General features: G+C 44.9%; 1 protein-coding gene across 1 annotated transcript in view; it reads right to left on the bottom strand.

The window, feature by feature from the left end:
* FSD2 (fibronectin type III and SPRY domain containing 2) overlaps nt 1-9,577 on the bottom strand; it is a 54,830-nt gene extending 45,253 nt beyond the window's left edge. Inside the window, exon 1 of the mRNA XM_017502268.2 lies at nt 8,441-9,577. The gene's annotated coding sequence lies outside the window, so the exon portion shown is untranslated. The remainder of the gene's footprint in view (nt 1-8,440) is intronic.
* Nucleotides 9,578-10,111: the final 534 nt, after the last annotated feature.

The following is a 10,111-nucleotide window of genomic DNA, read 5'->3' as shown; positions in this document are numbered from 1 at the left end:
CCTATAATCCCAGCACTTTGGGAGGCCAAGGGGGGTAGATCACCTGAGGTGGGGAGTTCGAGACCAGCCTGACCAACATAGAGAAACTGCATTTCTACTAAAAATACAAAATTAGCCAGGCATGGCGGCACATGCCTGTAATCCGGGCTGCCTGGGAGGCTGAGGCAGGAGAATCACTTGAATCCGGGAGGTGGAGGTTGCCGTGAGCCGAGATGGTGTCATTGCACTCCAGTGTGGGCAAAAAGAGTGAAACTGCCTCTCAAAAAACAAACACAACAAAACAAAACAAAAAACCAAAACCAACCAAACAAAAAAAACTAGCCCAGCGTGGTGGTGTGTGCCTGTAGTCCCAGCTACTTGGGACACTAAGGCGTGGGAGGATCACTGTAGCTTGGAAGATTGGGGCTGCAGTGAGCTATTATCTTGTCACTGCACTCCAGCCTGGGTGACTGAACAAGAGATCCTGTCGAAAGAAAGAAGGGTCAGGGTCCTGTCGGGGGATGCAGGGGGCTAGGGGAGGGATAGCATTAGGAGAAATACCTAATGTAGATAACAGGGTCATGGATGCAGCAAACCACTATGGCAGGTGTATACCTGTGTAACAAACATGCACGTTCTGCATATGTACCCCAGAACTTAAAGTATAATAAAAATAAATAAATAAAAATTTAAAAAAAAGAAGGAAAGAAAGAGAGAAAGGGAGAGAGAGAAAGAGAAAGAGGGAAAAAAGGAAGGAAGAAAGGAAGGAAGGAGAAAGAAAAGAAAACAAAAGAAAAATAAAAATATTACATTAGGATGAAGTGCTGATGAGATGTAAAATGGAAATACAAATTCAAGGAGAAAAAAATGTAAAATTTCTAATGTTACAGAAGAGTTTGTTCTTGCATTTAAAAATTTTATTTATTCATTCATTTATTTATTGACACAGGGTCTCACACTGTCGCCCAAGCTGGAGTGCAGGGGTGGGATCATGGATCACTGCAGCCTCAGCATCTAAAGCTCAAGTGATCCCTCTGACTAGCATCCCAAGAAGCTGGGACTACAGGTGTGCACCACCGTGCTCTGCTAATTTTTAAATTATTTTTAGTAGAGACATGGTTTCGCCATGTTGCCCAGGCTGGTCTCAAACTCCTGGACTTAAGTAATCCTCCATCCTCGGTCTCCCAGTGTATTCTGATACAATTCTCTTCTTAAAAATAAGATTTACAAATATTTTCTCTTTCATTCTCTGAGTCGTCTTTTTACATTCTTGATGGCACAAAAGTTTTTAATTTTGATGAAGTCTAACCTATGTTTTTCTTTTTAGCTTGTCTTTCTGGTTCCATATCTGAGAAATCGCTGCCTAATCCGAGGTAATTTGACTTTTAATAACAATTGTTGGATAACATAATGTTCTAAGGGGGTTCTTAAGTAAAAGGTCCACATACTGCAGTCTGGATTCTAATCCCGACACACCACTAAAACTGTTCTTGCTCATTTTGTTAGAAAAGCAGCTGTTTTTAAATTTATCTGCACAAGTTGCAAATAGGTACAATAGATATTCAAATACTGACCTAAATTCCCAACCACCATAATTGTTGTACTGTGGTAATTCATCTGCACAGGTACTATCAACAACCAGTTTCTACATAAAACCAGGAATTACGTGAACTGCTTATCTGATTCCATAGTATCTTTTTTAAAAAGAAGCTTATTGAAATATAATTGACATACCACAAAATTCATGTTTCAAGTGCACAATTCGACGATTTTTAGTAAATTCCCCAAATTGTGCAGCCATCTCCATTTTAAAATTGTGGTAGACCTAATGCCTTTAAAAAAAACCAATATTATTAAACTATTTCAACATGACATATATACAATATTTTGAGAAAAATAAGATAAGCAAAATATTTAAAGATATGGTTTAGCACTTTTTTCCCCTTATCCATCACTTTTATGATCCAGCTTTCCTTAACTTCCATTTATGTGATCAAAGTTAGCAGCCAGCTGTTTGTCTTCCCCATTTGTTCCACAGTTGTACACAGAAAACAGAAGTCAACAAGTTCGACAGCTTCCTATCGACTCTGTTTATCTTTCTGCAGTGACGAACTGTCACTTCTGCTAACAGACTATCCTTTTAATAGCCACTTCCCAAACTATACATATGTATGTTATTATTATTTTTTTTGAGATGGAGTTTCATTCTTGTTGCCTAGGCTGGAGTGCAGTGGTGTGATCTTGGCTCACTGCAACCTCTGCCTCCTGGGTCCAAGTGGTACTCCTGCTTCAGCCTCCCAAGTAGCTAGGATTATAGGCATGCACCACCATGCCTGATTAATTTTGTATTTTTAGTAGAGATGGGGGTTTCTCCATGTTGGTCAGGCTAGTCTTGAACTCATGACCTCAGGTGATCCACCTGCCATAGCCTCCCAAAGTGCTGGGATTACAGGCATGAGACATCATGCCTGGCCCTCAACCTGTATTTTTAAAAAGCCATTCATTTTTCTTTCCACTACCTCCACTGTTTTTTGTTTGTTTTGTTTTTGACAGGGTCTTGCTCTGTTGCCCACATTGAAGTGCAGTAGTGTGATAGCTCACTGCAGGCTTGACCTCCTGGGCTCAAGCAGTCCTCCCACCTCAGCCTGCCGAGTAGCTGAGATCACAGGCATGCACCACCACACCAGGCATGGTGATAGGTGACTGTAATCCTAGCTACTCAGGAGACTGAGGCATGAGAATCACTTGAACCTGGGAGGCGAAGGTCAGTGAGCCAAGATCATGCCACTGCACTCCAGTCTGGGGATAGAGCGAGATTCTGTCTTAAACAAACAAAAAGCTCCTCAGTCAAGCTTTTGCTTATCTAACTCCCAGCCAATCAGTAACAAAAGACCCAAGAAACTATAACCACTATAACTATAAGCTCCTATCTCAGGGGGCTAGGGACTTCCCTGGAGCCCCAAATGTGCACTTAGATTTAAACTCCAACCTAGAGTTACCTCTTCTTCACGTTAATACTAAAAATCACACTGGGATGGAGATTTAAAATGCTGTTGCTACATACAACGTTTGAAGAAGCTTGTTAAGCCACTGTGCAAGCACTAGAAAAACCCTCCTAACATGCCTTAATGTAAACTTTCCTCATAGAAAGACTTTATAAAACTAACCCACACACTGCTGCCCTCAAGGAGCAGCCCATTCTTTGCTTCTTCAGTGTTGGCTTCCTTGTGCACAAGCCAAAATAAACTTTCTCTTTGCTGCTGTATCTGGTGATCTCTCTTGATTTCTATCCTGGGAAATTACAAGAACGCAGGATGCTGGTAACATTTTGATCCAAAAACAGGAGGTTCTGATGCCATTGATGGAACCCTGTCTTGCTCTTAAGCCAGAGGGGCCTTTAGCCACTTCATCTGGGGCTTTGTACCAAATATCACTCCCCGAATTAATCATGGCCACACCTTGCCCTGGAAGTCCCTCACATTTCCCTCCATGGGCTTACCCTGGCTCTTTCTGACAGCAAGACAAAAACACAAGAACCAAACAGCCTTCCCTGATGATGGAGGGGTTGGGGAGGTGAGAGCTGGGAGTATGACTACATAGACTCAGCACTGGTGAGCCCCTGGGGACCTTCTCTCTTCTCCTCTTCACTCTGAAGAGCCCATGGGATGCTGTTTTCTAGGTACTCCATCAGCACCCCACAGAGAGGTCGACCTCCAGCAGTCATTAGTGACAAAGATGCTGCTATCCTAACCCAATGCCATGTATGTTACTGGTTTCAGAGATCTGCGTCCCTGTAAGGAAACCTTACTCCTGAGACTCCAAGACTTGGGAACATCACTCTTGGGATTCTCCCATTCTCTAATGCTCCAAAACTCTTCACATGGAACATAATGGTAAATAATCACTTCGGTAACACCTGCTGAGGCTGAGATACCATGACCACGCAGGATTAAGGCACACAAGACACTAGCTCCACCATGTCTTGATTCACGCCACTTGGGGCCACAGATAGGATCGGGGCCACAGATAGGATCAGGTCCACCTCCTAGATGGAGAGAAGGATGAGTGGAGGCAGGCTTCCAGAGGCAGCATCGCAAAGCCAGTGGTTTCCAGATACCAGGGTTTTGTCTCCACGGCATCGATGACTTATGAAGACTCCAGAATTTTCTTTGTGGGGAGGTTACTACTAAGAAACCTGTCCACAGGCGGGGCATGGTGTCTCACGCCTGTAATCCCAGCACTTTGGAAGACCGAGGCAGGCGGATCACCTGAGGTCGGGAGTTCAAGACCAGCCTGTTCAACATGGGGAAACCCCGTGTCTACTGAAAATACAAAATTAGCTAGATGTGGTGGCACACACCTGTAATCCCAGCTACTCGGGAGGCTGAGGCAGGAGAATTGCTTGAACCTGGGAGGTGGAGGTTGTGGTGAGCCAAGATCATGCCACTGCACTCCAGCCTGGGTGACAAGAGCAAAACTCTGTCTCAAAAAAAGAAAGAAAAAAAAAAGAAACCTGTCCATCATCAGACCCTGGCTGGGGCAGTCCTGGCTCCTCACTAACGCAGCCTGTACACAGGACTAGAGAAGCGTGGCTTCAAGTTAACTAGGGCACAACTTCTCACACTGAATCTGCATCCCGGCAAAACTAGTGCTGAGCTGGACCAGCAAGTGGCCCCCTCCATACATACCAGACCCAAGGGATTGCTAGCTCCTCCTGGGTATCAGGCACAGGGGCCTCTTTTCAGCCAGGAACCGCAGCAGCAGGTCTCCTGAGCTTAGAAGCAGTTGCTCATCTACACTCCACCGGGGATCCTGGTTGCTGCTTCTGCTCCTGGGGCATTATAGATTCTACCTGGTCATGCCAGAGTTAGAAGTCCTGGAGCCAGTGTATTATGGGGCAATATGGAATGACCTGCAAAGTCTGCACCCTTGCAGAGGTCATCTGGGGAAGCTCTAGGTCCATTCGGGACCCTGGCTAACCTTACCACATTCATGGTCTGTGATATGGTCATCATTCATTGCCCTAGCTCTCACTGTTCATGGGGCTGGTGAGGTGTCAATTCAAGAGAACAGGACTGAGCTAGGCACTGGGGGTACGATCGATGAGACACAGTTACCAGTCTCAAGGAGGCTCCAGACAAGTGAGTAAGTGATTATTACCCCATCTGGGGCTATGCACAACTTCTCAGAGATGCCACTTTCCCTCTTTCCTGGGTCCCCAGAGTACTCCCTCCTAAAGCACAGACTCTGTGCTTTAGGAGATCCAGAATCCTACTGTTTCCCTCAGTGGCTCAAAATCTTGCTTGAAACCCTCCTGACTCTGCAGTCTGCTGACTGTGCACGCCATGGTTCTTCCTCATGGGTGTCTCTGCCCAGGACAGCAGCATAGCTTATACAGCATACATTGCCTTGCTCAGGCAGAAGTGGTAGGTCTGCATGTCTTGAGGGCTCCATTACTGGCAAGTCCCAATTCCTCTGGGCACCAGGGACCCCCCCCCATTCCCATGCCATAGCTCTATACTCCCCAAGCAGCCCCACCTTCCCTAGCAGTCACCCTCCGTTCCTTCTGGCCACTCTCAGGGTCTTCCATGTGAGACCCACCCTAGGCCCTGGCTCAGGCTGTCCTGCCTGCTGAGACCTCCTCGTTCTTCCTCATCTCACCACTGCTTCTTAAACCTTGCTCACCCAACACGGCCCTCTATGAAGGCCACTGCATTGCTACTATCCATGAATGATAGCATGACATCCACCCCCTCCAGCACCAAACCAGAGACCAGATGCTCATCCTCAACATCCCCAATCTAATTATTAACCAGTTAATCCTGATTCTGACTCTACCTCTTGAATCTCTAGGTAATATCTCTTTTCCTGTCCCCCATCCTTCCTCCCCAAGAACACTGCCCTCTGGGTTCAGACAGTCCTATGTTTGCACGCTGTTTCTGCCACATCCTAGAAGTATGGCTTCAGGAAAATCATCTCTTTAGGCCTCACTTTCATGGACCATCAAACAGCTCTGTTAACAGTGTCTACCTCATAAGGTTGGCATTTAGATGAAATAACATAACGTACTTTATACATAGTATGTGGCTTAAAGTAAGTCCTCAATAAGTGTTTGCTGCTCTGATTGTTTTGTTCTTATTATCATTATCATTATTTGACCTTAGCATCTCCCACCTGGGCCAGAAGGCTTCTACCTGGTCACTCATGGAGAGTGAGGACAAGGGATGGAAAATGAAGGCTTACAGTGGCCACAGCATGTGGAATCAACCATGGCCACTGTGGGAATATTTGTCCCTTGAAAACAGCCGATGACGAAAGAAGGCACTAAAGCAGAACAGCCTCACAATGACACAGACACCAGCTATGAGATCATTCCTCTCCCTATAGCAAGTTTTCAAGGGGCCCAGGCAGAGACGTTGTATTCTAGGCATGGAGGTCCCTTGGAGAGCATCTAATTCAATTTCCTGATTTTATTCAGGAGGTCATGGATGTTTAAAAAAAATTCCTGATTTCAGGATGGCAAAAGGAGTTCCTGTGAGGATAAGGCCCTTGCTTATAGCCAATTTTCTTTTACAAAAATTTATCTGGGCTACTCTGTATTTAGCCCTGTGCTTGAATCCAAGCTCTTCACCTGACACACAACCAGTCAGGTGAAGAGCTTGGATTCAAACCCAGGTTTCCACTAAATCACACTATCTACAGACAGAGGAGCAGCCCACTAAAAATAATGCTTACATTCCCATGTGCTGCCCAAAGGGAGATAGCCAGGATTCTGTATGACCAATAAATCATGAGAAATTCTTTTAACTAGAAGCTAGAATGTGAAGCACAAGTTGAACTGTCAGAAAAACACAAGAAGAGTGGAAAACACTTAGTGCAAATACAGATAAGAACGCATGCTTTCAAGGCGGCACTTGCCCTTTGAACATACACACAAACGGGTCTCAATACAAACTGGCTCAGTGTCAAAGTAGGAATTTTGCTACATATGCTATGGTTAACACTCACTTTTTTCCTCAACACTTGGACTCCTTCTTAGCAGAATCAGAATTTGGGGAGAAAGGAACATTGACAATAAATGATCATTTTATAAATGGTGAAACTAAAGCTTAGAGAAGTAAAGTGATAAGTCACAGTCCATTATGAATGTTTTGGCTGGATAGCCTTGCCTCTGTGCCATAGGGCAGCACTTAAAAAAAAAGATGTTTGCCAAAGGCTTATATGGGAGATGTGTCCCTGCGCGTTACTTAGAAAAGTCTCCCCAGAATGTTTTTTTTCTTTCTTTTTTAGAGACAGGGTCTAGCTATGTCACCCAGACTAATCTTGAACTCCTGGGCTCAAGCAATCTACCACCTCACTTGGTTTGTTTATTAACCGTTTATTGGTCATGAGCACATCTACTGAATCTACTGAACCCTGTGAATTCTCTTGCCAGAAGTGATCCCATAAGGGCAGGAACATAATTTTGCATATAATTTTTAGCTCATCCATGCAGCCCTTGGCAATTCCTGAGCTACAGTGAAAGAAAACTTGCCTTAGGCCGGGCGCGGTGGCTCACGCCTGTAATCCCAGCACTTTGGGAGGCCCAGGCGGGTGGATCACGAGGTCAAAGAGATCGAGACCATCCTGGTCAACATGGTGAAACCGCATCTCTACTAAAACTACAAAAAATTAGCTGGGCATGGTGGCGCGTGCCTGTAATCCCAGCTACTCAGGAGGTTGAGGTAGGAGAATTGCCTGAACCCAGGAGGCAGAGGTTGCGGTGAGCCGAGATCGCGCCATTGCACTCCAACCTGGGTAACAAGAGCGAAACTCCGTCTCAAAAAAAAAAGAAAAGAAAAGAAAACTTGCCTTAAAGTGTTAACAGTGATATGAAATGATTCAAATCAGCTTTATAGACACTGCCCAAACCTAAAAACTTTCTACAGGAGGAGGCTGTATGCATAACAAGTGAAAAACAATTACAAGGCTGTTTTTCAGTATTTGAATCAAAGCATGAAGTAATTATTTGTCAGCATGTACATGCAGATTAAATAAAATATATTTACAACATAATACTATAGCCAGATGATATTCAACACCTAGATTTCCAAACTGTTCTAGCAAATGGGTCTAACAAATGGGCCCCTGCATTACAGATATCCTAAAGATACATTGCAAGAATCACCAGCCCCTCTCTACGTTCATCAGAGCCACTCCCATCCTGTCCCAACATCATGTTCAGTTAATGCGAACAGTTCAGTTCTGTGCCTTCTTCTTACTTGAAGAAGGCACAGAAAACATTTGCACTGTTTATTGTAATTTAAACATCTGCAATTTACCATGATATCTTTTCCCACCTAAAGGAAAGATATTACATTAATATTACAGCAGTAAGCCTGAGTTTCTAATAATATAATTTGCACTGGAGTTTCTAATAATATAATTTGCATTAGAAGAATATGACTACCCCAGAACTTGCCTGCTAAGCATCCATAAATGCTTCTTTTAACTCAGAGGACCTGGAGTTCTGCTAGAAAATTGAATCCGTGTTCAGCAGGCTTTCCTTCCTGGTGACCTCTGCATGCCCCACAGGGTATCCCTGCCTATTATACACCAGAGTTCCACAAGTGGGGCACCGAGGCTGGATGGTAACATAAGCTGGCTCCAGCCGCAAATAGCAACAGGCCTGCCATGAGTGAAGGTCCAAATATAGACCTGCTGTGGCTGAGCTGCCACTTCTTATTACTCAAGTGTCACCAGGAGAGGTCACATACTGTGCTCTGAGTTACTTCCTTAGCTGTGGGGGGTTTGAGACTCGTGGCTGTACTATGGGTCTCAGGTGGCTGGTCATGTGGTGACGGGTGGGGACTGTCACAGCAAGGCCAGGAAGGAGATTCTTGAGAGCCCTTGGGCTGCATGCCTTCCACCAGGGCTTTCCAGGGGTCTTCTTCCAAAGTGTTCTGGGTAAGCCCCACTGTGAAGGCAATCGAATGCAACTTTACCTTTCCCTCCCAACTTTCCTTTAGTGTACTCCAGGTGGGAATTATTCCCTTCTTTGGATGAAAATCCAGCAGACTCAATGACTTTCTTCTTCCTCTTAGGTGACACACAGTTTTAAAATCACTTGAAGTCAGCATCTCAAATTCAGGAATTGAATGTCCCGTTCAACACATTAATCAACAAGCCAAATGTGGTTTAGCCAGAGTCAAATCTTCTCCCTTCCCAGAGTGGGCCTCTTTAGCAAGAAGCCTGCACTGGGAAAAGAAGCATGGGGTTGGCCTCTCCTCCTTACTGTCCTCCTGGAACTGCTGGTTTAGAAGCCAGGGCGGGAGGGCTGAAGCCATAAGATGTCTCCTATTTGAGTAGACATCACGGTGGCTACTGACCTCAGGCTCTCTGGGCCTGGAGTATGCTTAGCTCTGACTCTCTTTCATGGGGAATCTCTGGAGATTCCCATTATGGGACCAGGATTCCCATCATTTGATTCTCCCTGCTTGATTGAAGCTATTCCCATCACTGGAGCATGGGAGTTTGAGACCAGCCTTGGCAACGTGGTGAAACCCCCATAGCCACAAATAAAAAATTAGCCAGACGTATTGGTGCATGACTGTAGTCCCAGCTGCTTGGGAGGCTGAGGAGGGAGGATTGCTTGAGCCTGAGAGGTCGAGGCTGCAGTGAGCTCTGATGAGGTCACTGCAATTCAGCCTGGTGACAGAGCAAGACCCTGTCTCAAAAATTAAAAATAATCATGTGGAGCTAGCTACGGCGGTTCATAACTATAGTCCCAGCTGCTTGAGAGGCTAAGGGAGAAGGACCACTTGAGCCTAGTAGTTTGAGGCTGCAGTGAGCTGTGATTGTGTCACTGTCACTCCAGTCTGGTGACAGAGACCCTGCCTCTTAAAAAACAATAATACTAATGATAATGTGGATGCCTGTTTTGTAAGTGTAGAAAATGCCATGAGATATTTTTAAGTGGGCTGTGCCTGTAAAGCTGATTTGAACTCCTTCATATTACTGCATAGCTAATGCCTTAAAGCAAGTTTTCTTTAGCCATGGCTCAGGAATTGCCAGGGGCTACATGAATGAGTTTCTAAAATTATATGCAAAATTATGTTTGTGTTTTTACGGAATCACTTCTGGGATGAGAACT

Source organism: Cebus imitator, unplaced genomic scaffold (assembly GCF_001604975.1).
Source record: "Cebus imitator isolate Cc_AM_T3 unplaced genomic scaffold, Cebus_imitator-1.0 Scaffold295, whole genome shotgun sequence".
NCBI classification, from domain to species: Eukaryota; Metazoa; Chordata; class Mammalia; order Primates; family Cebidae; genus Cebus; species Cebus imitator.
Note: the sequence above shows the minus strand (reverse complement) of the source record. Positions and strands in the feature narration are given on the sequence as shown.